Source organism: Tupaia chinensis, unplaced genomic scaffold (assembly GCF_000334495.1).
Source record: "Tupaia chinensis unplaced genomic scaffold, TupChi_1.0 Scaffold149178_1, whole genome shotgun sequence".
Taxonomy (NCBI): Eukaryota; Metazoa; Chordata; class Mammalia; order Scandentia; family Tupaiidae; genus Tupaia; species Tupaia belangeri.
The window spans coordinates 1,335,548-1,344,582 of record NW_006209026.1 but is presented as its reverse complement, the minus strand read 5'-3'; the positions used below and the strand labels follow the sequence as shown (position 1 = coordinate 1,344,582).

At 43.4% G+C, this 9,035-nt stretch overlaps 1 non-coding gene across 1 annotated transcript; it reads left to right on the top strand.

The window, feature by feature from the left end:
* Positions 1-1,980: 1,980 nt before the first annotated feature.
* On the top strand, positions 1,981-2,060 carry LOC114006611 (small nucleolar RNA SNORD74). The gene has a single exon (XR_003548323.1). It is a non-coding gene; the product is annotated as a small nucleolar RNA SNORD74 (small nucleolar RNA).
* Positions 2,061-9,035: the final 6,975 nt, after the last annotated feature.

The window sequence follows — 9,035 nt, the reverse complement described above, 5'->3', positions numbered from 1 at the left end:
CGAAGGAGAGACCCGCTGATCACGCTCTGGGACACCCGGCCCCAGACTGTAGGCCAGAGCTTCCGTTTTGGTGTGAGCGTTCATTACGCAGACTTAGCACATGCGCACCTGGGTGCTGGGACCTCTCACTCCCCTCCTGGGTCCAGCAGGTGCTTCTCTGTCTCTCAAGTGCTGCTTCCTTGTTTATGTCCCTCCACCCACTCATTTTTTTTTTAGGTTTTTGCCACCAGGGACATTTGTTTGCCCAAGAGAAAGAGAGAAAGGGAAAGTAAGAAAGAAATCATCTCCCAGGGGGATGCCCATGCCTCAATTCTTTCTCCTTCCATGCGCCTCTTGGGAATTTGGGCGTGCACACATAGGCCTGCGTGATTTTCGAGCCACTGGGTCCAGGACTTGAACCGTGGTTAGCCATGATGAAATCCAGCTCCTTAACCTCCACATCACCCGCTGGCCCCTCTACTCACTGTGTTTTTTTGGTTTTTGGTTTTTTTTTTTTTTTTTGAGAGGATTCTTTGTAATAGGGCATGTGCACTCACCAGAAAGACAGAGAGAGACAGAGAGATAGAAAGCGAGAAATCAACCCCCAGGGGGGATGGCCACGCCACAATCCCTTCTCCTCTTGGGATCTTTAGAATGCACGCACACGTGCCCAGAATGAGTTTAAGTCACCAGGCCCAGGACTCAAACTGCAGTCGACTACATGGGAGTTCAGCGACATAGCCATTACGCTAACTGCTGGTCCCTCCACTCTTTGCCCCTGCCTGATGTTACTTCTCAAGCCCTGTAACCTTCAGCCACCATCTTATATACATTTGGCACTCTAGCTATGCAGTTTCCAGAGGTGTTCCAGGAGTACTCACTCACAGTCAGGTCAGGGATAAGGAGCAGCTGAGGGCCTTCCACCCTGACAAGGATCACTCGCCACCATGACCAAGAGAATGAGAAGCTAGTCTCTGCTAACCTGGGCGCCTGTGTCTCCATGTTTGTGCAGGTGGTGTTGCCACACAGATAGGGGGCTGTCAGAAACTACCCGAGAGATGAAAAAGAAGGAATGACTGTGCTTCAGGAGGGGTTGTCATCTCTCACTTTTTGGTGATGCGACAAGTTCAAACAGAAGTGCGTTCTATGTGGCAGTGTCTTAAACATAACTCTCTGCTTCCGTAACACGCCTCTTGCCTTTCCTCTCCTGTCCATCTTGCTACACAATCTGCCTGGAGGGCACTGGGAATGGCAGAAACCAAAAAATGCTAGACCCTCAAGTGTTAAAAATAAACTGAGGAAACCCCACTTCCACCATTACATTTGAAGCACAACATGTTCTTATTAAAAGCTGGAACAATTTAATGTAGAAATTTAATAAATAATTGCTCAATCAATTACTTAGTGGGTTACTCCATGAGACTGATATGTAGTAAATACATTATTAAAAACAAAACAAAACAAAACAAAAACACAATAAAAGAGCCAGGAGGTGGCATAGTGGTTAAGGTGCTGGATCCCACATGGCCTACTCTGCAGTTCAAGTCCCAGATCTGGCTGTTTGAAAAATAGGCTAGACGCATGTGCATGCATGCCCAAAATCCCAAGAGGAGAATGGAGGAAAAGGAACTGTGGCATGGCCATCCCCCCAGGATGATTTCTCACTTTCCCTCCGTCTCTCTCTCTCCAGCACATGATCCACTATGGCAAAAACCTAAAACAAGAAAACGCAAAACAGGGACAGCCCACGGCACAGCAGAACAGGATTGCACATGGAGCCACGCCCCGCATGGCTGACTGGCTTGCATCCTGGGCCTGACAGTTTGAAAACACATCAAATGTGTGTGCATTTGTGCCCTCAAATCCTCATGGGACACAGAAGGGAAGAAGGGGTTGTGGCATGATCATGCCCCACTGAGGGGCACTCTCTCTCTGTCTCTCTCTCGGGTTTGTGTACTTGCCCTTTGGCAATTGAAAAACAAACAAGCAAGCAAAAAAAAAACTTTAAGCCTCTGATGAAGCCTGAATTAGTAGAGACATTTGAAAATGTTGATGAATGCCAACAGCTCAGATGGAAAAGAAAAATCAAATGAAACGAATTACACATACACAGCAAAAGAAAACACTGGGGCGAGTGGTGCAGTAACCTAGCTGGACCCACGTGGGAAATGTTCTGGGGCTCGTGTCCTGGATGTCCGGGATGTCAGGCACGAACGCCTGAGCTGGGCTGGCTGCGCTGGATCATGGTACGAAGACCCCGTTGGGGATTCTCATCTCTCTGTCTTTCTGCCATGGAAGAAATAAAATTTCCGGTTTTTTTTTTTTTTTTTTTTTGAGAATTATTTTATTGGGGCCAGCAGGTGGTATAGTAGTTACAGGCGCTGGACTCCCACACGGCCAACCAAGGTTCAAGTCTTGGACCCGGTGGCTTGCTTTCTCACTTTCCTTCTCTCTGTCTGTCTCTCACTCTGTCCCTCTCTAGTTAAATTAAGTTTAAATGAATAAAGTTAAAATTTAAAAAGAATTCTTTAAAAAAAGAATTACTTTAACTTTATTTATTCATTTAAATTTGAACAGAGAGGGATAGAGCGAGAGTAAAAAAGCCAGAGTGTGACCAAGAGTGAGAAAGAGAGAGAGAGGGAAAGTGAGGAAGTAGGCCTCCAGGTCTGGGACTCGAACCACAGTCAGCCATGTGGGAGTTCCACACCCTTACCCACCACACCACCTGCCGGGCCAGAAATAAATTTTTTTGTTTTTTGGAGAGATTTTCACTGTAGGGCGCGTGCGCTCGCCAGACAGACAGAGACATAGAGACAGAAAGGGAGAAATCACCCCCCAGGGGGGATGGTCACACCGCAATCCCTTCTCCTCCATTCTCCTCTCGGGATCTTGGGCACGCACGCACACGTGCCCGGCGTGAGTTTTAAGCCACCGGGTCCGGGACACGAACCGCGGTCGACTACGTGGGAGTCCAGCAACATAGCCATTACGCTAACTGCTGGTTCCCCCAGAAATAAAATTATTATAAAACCTTAAAATACATAAATCACAAAGTAATATTTTAAATTATTCCTAGACATACCAGGCACAGTTCTAAGCAGAGAATATTACCAACTGCCTGCCCCCAGGAAACCTCCATTCCAGCAAGACAGTATGTATGAAGTTAAACTAATGAAACATCCTGAGAAACTCTGGGATGTCTGCCATGCTCAATAAATCACTCATGGGGCCAGCAGTTAGTGTAATGGCTATGTCACTGAACTCCCACGTAGCTGACCACGGTTCCAGTCCCGGACCCGGTGGCTTAAACTCACGCCGGGCGCGTGTGCATGCGTGCCCAAGATCCCGAGAGGAGAATGGAGGAGAAGAGATTGTGGCATGGCCATCTACCCTGGGGGGTGATTTCTTGCTTTCTGTCTCTCTGTCTCTTTCTGGCAAGCGCATGAACCCTACAGCGAAAACCTCTCCAAAAATAAAATCAAATAAAATGAAATAAATCACTCGTCAACCATAACATGGCTAAGAGCGACTAAAGTGCTGGTTTCTGGGGCAATCTCAGGAAGGCCTATGTGTTTAGGCGAAGCAGAGAAAATCGGCTCTATCCCTAAGTGAGTGTAGCTTCTCTAGTGACCACTGGACCCGATTAAAATGTGTTTTTCAGAGTGATTTTCTCCAAATGAATCATAAAAGCTTTCATGAATCTAAACAAATATCACCAATAGCTGAAGGAAAAATGTTACCACTTGGACTTCCATAAAATAAATTTCTGAGAAAATACCTCAGTACCTGAAACAATTGCACATGCCCCTCAGAGACAGCCTGGCGCTTCCCTCTCCTGGCTGCTTCTGTTCAAGAATAAAGCACATTTTGCAGGCCAGAAGGGCACCCAATTCATTCACAACTGGGGAGTTCCGGAAAGTACTTCCCTGCTGGAAACAAAATGCACACCCAGAATCTATAATCATCCAGTAACAAGGATTGAGAAAAGAGCCTAAAAATAAATAATAAAATGGTTGTGGGGACTATCTCTACAAGGTAGGGGTTCAGGAGAAAACTATTTTATTCTTTGTATTTTTTTTTCCTGCAATGGAAACAATCAAAAAAAAGGGGAAAGCTTAAAAATATCTGTAGCCAGTATCTCTAGATCTTTGTTTTATGATCTAAGAATTTTCACAGTAAAATAAAATGCCACTCCAGTTTTTAAATGCTGACTCTGTGACACTGAAAGTATCTTAAGGAAAAATTATTTAATGCCTCAAAAGACACAAGTGGAAGCCAGCCCCATAACTTAATGGTTGAAGGAGCTGGATCCCACATGGCTGACCATAATTAGAGCCCTAGTCCCCCATGGCTTGAAACGCATGCCAGGCATGTGTGCTTGTGTGGCCGGGATCCTGATGGGATGGAAAAATGGTGAAGAGGGGGGAGGAGAGGAGGTGGCTTTCTTTTTTTTAATTATTTATTTAATTTCATTTTACTCATTCATTCATTCATTCATTTCAATTTGACTAGAGAGAAACAGAGAGAAAGTGAGAAAGCAAGCCACCAGGTCCAGGACTCAAACTGTAGTCGGCCAGGTGGGTTTGTCCAGTGCCTTAACCACCATGCCACCTGCTGGTCCCTTTTTTTTTTTTTTTTTTTTTTGGGGTGCTTCCTTTTTTTTTTTTTTTTTTTTTTTGAGGTGACTTTCTTGCACTCTATTTCCTTTTCTTTCTCTCTGGAGAGCATAGGCACCCTCTGGCAATGAAAAAAAAAAAAAGAAATTCTCTACTTTTTAATTTATATTTTGCCTAAGTAATAAGGAGGAATTTTAATACTTCTTTCCTGTTTTCTTTTTTCCTCCACAAATGATTGGTAGAAACATTATTTCAGGGCCAGCCAGTGATGTGGAGGTTGGGGTGGCTGGATCCCCTGTGGCCAACTGTGTGGTTTGAGTCCTGGACTTGGCAGCTTGGAAAACACACTAGGCACATGTGTGTGCATCCCCCAAATCCCAAAAGGAGAGACAGAGCAGAAGGGATTACAGCATGACTATCTCCCATGAGGGATGCTTTCTCACTTTTCATCTCTGTGTCTCTGTCTCTGTCTCTCTCCACCAAGTATACATACCCTCTGGCAAATTAAAAGGGAAAAAGGAAATATTTCAATTATTATTACTGTAAGGAGCAATTAGCCCTACCTTATTAAAATGTTATAAATTCTACAAATAGAAATACACTTAGCACTTTATTCTCCAATATGGTTCTTCAAATTGCCTCCAGGTTTGAATTACTTCCCTCTTTGAAAGGATCCATAGAAGTTCAGAGAGGTCAAAATGTACAAACTCTTCTGAAATAAGCTATTTCAGCAGAATACACAGGTGTGAGTCGTCCGCCATCCCTACCGTGCAAGCAGATCAGCACGGAATCTGATGAGCCAGGGAGAGGAGACGGCAATAGGGAGAAAAGGGAACAGTGTGGTGTTTTGGTTATTAAACCCGTATTATACACCATTCATTGCAGGATTAAAGCATGTCCTCACAATGAATAAACAACTAAACCCAGAGCCAGCTAACTCTTTTAGGATAGGCTTTTTCTTCCTTCTGATCTGAATGCCATCTCCCCGTCATTGAGAGGTAGGTTACAAAGCCAGAGGACAATTTATCACATCTATGAATCCCTCTACCTGCAAGGCCAAGTTTCATCAGCCTGCCCCTCCCCCAAAACGACCTGAAATATATGGCTATGTTCTTAGGGTGAGGTCAGTGTGCAGGGTCACAAACACTCGCAGGAAGATTTGTACAGCGAAAACAAAGCTGCAAGATCTCCGGCATCCACAATAGAGTCATTCACAGTCAACAGAGAAGTGTGAGCCACTGTCACCCTTAGGCTGAGACAATGGGACCTTTGGGGGCTCAGGAGGAGGGAGATCTAGGACCATGATAAAAAGCCAAGAAAAGGGACAATGTGAGGTGAGTCACCAGCTCAGAAAATACCTGCCACCCTTCGAGCACCTTTCCTCACTGGTCAGTTGCTTGTCTCCCCAGCCAGTTAGGGGTACACTGCATCCTTCACTTTGAAGGCTCCTTCCGCCAATACCTGTCTCAATCGTCTCTGGCTGATCCTTGAAGATGGGTAAGATCCCCCAATACTAAGGTACCCCAACAGAATAATTCTTTGAGCCAGGCCCACAATGGGTATGAAAGCCTTCAACTACCTGGTATTTCCTTTAATCAGGTATACTGCTTTGGGCTCATTTTACAAAGCCATCTGGCTTTGCAGACATCAATGCCCGGACTATGAAAAACCCCACTTTTTATTGTGGCCCCACAATGGGGAGCAATCCACTTCAAAGTCTCTGAAGCTCCAGGGTTCTGGTGCTGAAATAGCTCGCTCAGATTCTTCATTGTTCAGGCTTCCAAGGAGCCTGCCCATCCTGGAGATAAAAGGATTCTTCTGAAAGCACTATGTAAAAGAAAATATTTGTTCAGTCACAGTGTCCCTCCAAATGGGATCGTATGCTCCATGGCTGGATGCTGAGAAGATGAAAATGAAGGGGTCTTAACAGATATGGCGGAGACCCGGTCAGATAAATCAGACGTGCATGCGCCACCCTAAATTAGAGAATGCTCAGGTGCCCTCCTTCCTGTGAATGTTCTACTCATTCTTGCAAAATGTCCCACACCTCAGGATGAATGGCATTAAGTAGAAATACTTTGATTTTCTTTCACTACTGAATACAACTGCAATTATATTTAAAATATCTTTACTTTCTATCGCTTTGACAGGTTCACTTTTGAAGCTTCCTATTCATACATTTCAATAGTCCTATCCCTTTCTAAGAGACAGCAAGTTGGCTTTCAACAAAAGCAAAACTAAGAGAAGGGACCTATGATTTTTATTTTTCTGAGGGGGAGGGGGACAAGTAGTTATTTCACTCATTAGAATTTGAATGTTAACAGAAATGACCGCAGAAGAATGGAGAGGAGATCGACATTTAAACATTAGATGTATACCACTATCTTGGGGATTAATTACTAGGGGCCCAATTTAATGTGTCATTTTAAAAGGGAGCCCTTGGACATGACTTCACCTGGAAGTTAAATGCAACTGGCGCTACACATCACCAGCTCACAATAGGTCTCCTGAAAGAAAGAGGCAGCTCTTCCTTTGTAAGGCACGAAGAATAAGGGTCACTGACTACTGACCCAGTGGCTCCATCTGAATAAATCGAGCAGTCTCAACTCATTTCTTAATGGCCAGAAGACCTGACAGCAGGAAGGACAAGCACTCAGGTCACCATTACAGCTGATTTATCATTTCTACAGCAAGCCCAGGGACAAGGTGTGTCCTTTCCTCCAAAAGAACTACACTTCCTCTTGTACCTACACTTCAGCACAGACAGAGCAGTTTAGGAGTTAAGCAACATATTGGCTAAGAATCTGCTGTATCAGCATTTTGTTATCACTATGGTCTAGTGGTGGACAATGCAAATAAAGGCAGGAGGCTGGTAATTGGAGACTAGGTAAACTGGTGCCAAACACAGGGAGGTTAATAGTACAGAAAGGTAACATTTTAACAAGAATAGGTAACAATGTTCAGTTAGAAAGATGTTAAGTGAAGTTACTTTTACCTTGGTCATTTGTAGACAAACTTCACAAGTCTTAAATTGGTAAGGTGTACAAAATGTTCATCTTGACTCAGTTTTAATTTTTAGCTGCAATTCTTATCTTTGAAAAGTACAATGTCACATAAGGTTGTTTTGTTTCAGTTTGCTCTAGATTAAGGAAGTCTACAGGCCAGCAGGTGGCATAGAGGTTAAGGTATTGGACTCCCACATGGTATACTGTGGTTTGAGCCTGGACCCAGGGACTTGAAACCTGTGAGAGGCATAAGTGTGTACATGCCCAAATTCCCAAGAGAAGAATGGAGGAGAAGGGACTGCAGCATGGCCATTCCTTCTGGGGTGATTTCTCCCTTTTTCTCTGTCTCTCCAGTGATCACACATGACATATGGCAAAAAATCTCTCTCAAACAAACAAACAAAAACAATGCCTACAACTAAGAGAGCATTCACCTTCATTCCATTTACACCTCATCTCACCAGGTCCCGAATGGATATCCCTGCTCTGACCTGAAGTGCTTTTGGCAGCACATCAGTGTTTTCTGGGCAGCACGCAGAACCCTCACTTGCTTAGAATCTTTATGTTAGACTCACGGGCTCTAAGAGAACCTTTCTTGATTCATTCAGAACAACATACACAGTTTTTTTTTTTTCTTCCCCACTATTGCAATTAAGAGCATTTCTCCCCCTCATTTCTTAAGCTCTGTGAGCATTATATTTAATATTCTAGTGCCTCGATCTTCCCAATTCATTACTTGTGTCCTCTAATCCTAAGTGGTTTTTTGGACACCTTGTCTACTGCAGCAACTCCAGTGTTTCTGGCTGTAGGAATAACAAACCCTACAGTCCCAGAACTGTGGACTCCTACAGTCACTCCAATCCCGGTCACAGGTGGTGGTTTATGTTGACTTAGAGTTTTACAAAACCATAGAGGTTATCCTAATTTAAGAAATTCTATCTTTCAGAGTCTTTACAAATTCAAGGATTGACTGACAGTATTATAAAATAAATATTCCTTTATTGTTACTTGTGGCACCTGTCATTTATTGGAATTTACTATGGTTTTAAACTTCTGTGATTCTATCTATATTTTAAAACATTTACCCTTATGATTAACAATGTAGAAGTATACAGATACATGCATATTTGAAATATGCTTTAACTATATCTTTTTACATTTATGTTTATTAACTGTCAATTTTGATGATAATTTAAACTGGAGTGCAAGAAACACAATTTGGATTGATCAAAATAACAGCTTCTGTTGGAATACTGGAAACAGGATATTTAGCCTTTTATTTAGCACCGTTTGTATCATTTGTCACCTTTGTACATATCATGATTGACTCCTGGCATTTGGGAGGCTCAACTTGTTCCAATGGCTTATAATGACCATTTCTTCGCTGCTTAAATTTCCACTATTGGCCAAAGGAAGTTCCTTCAGTTTCCTTTCC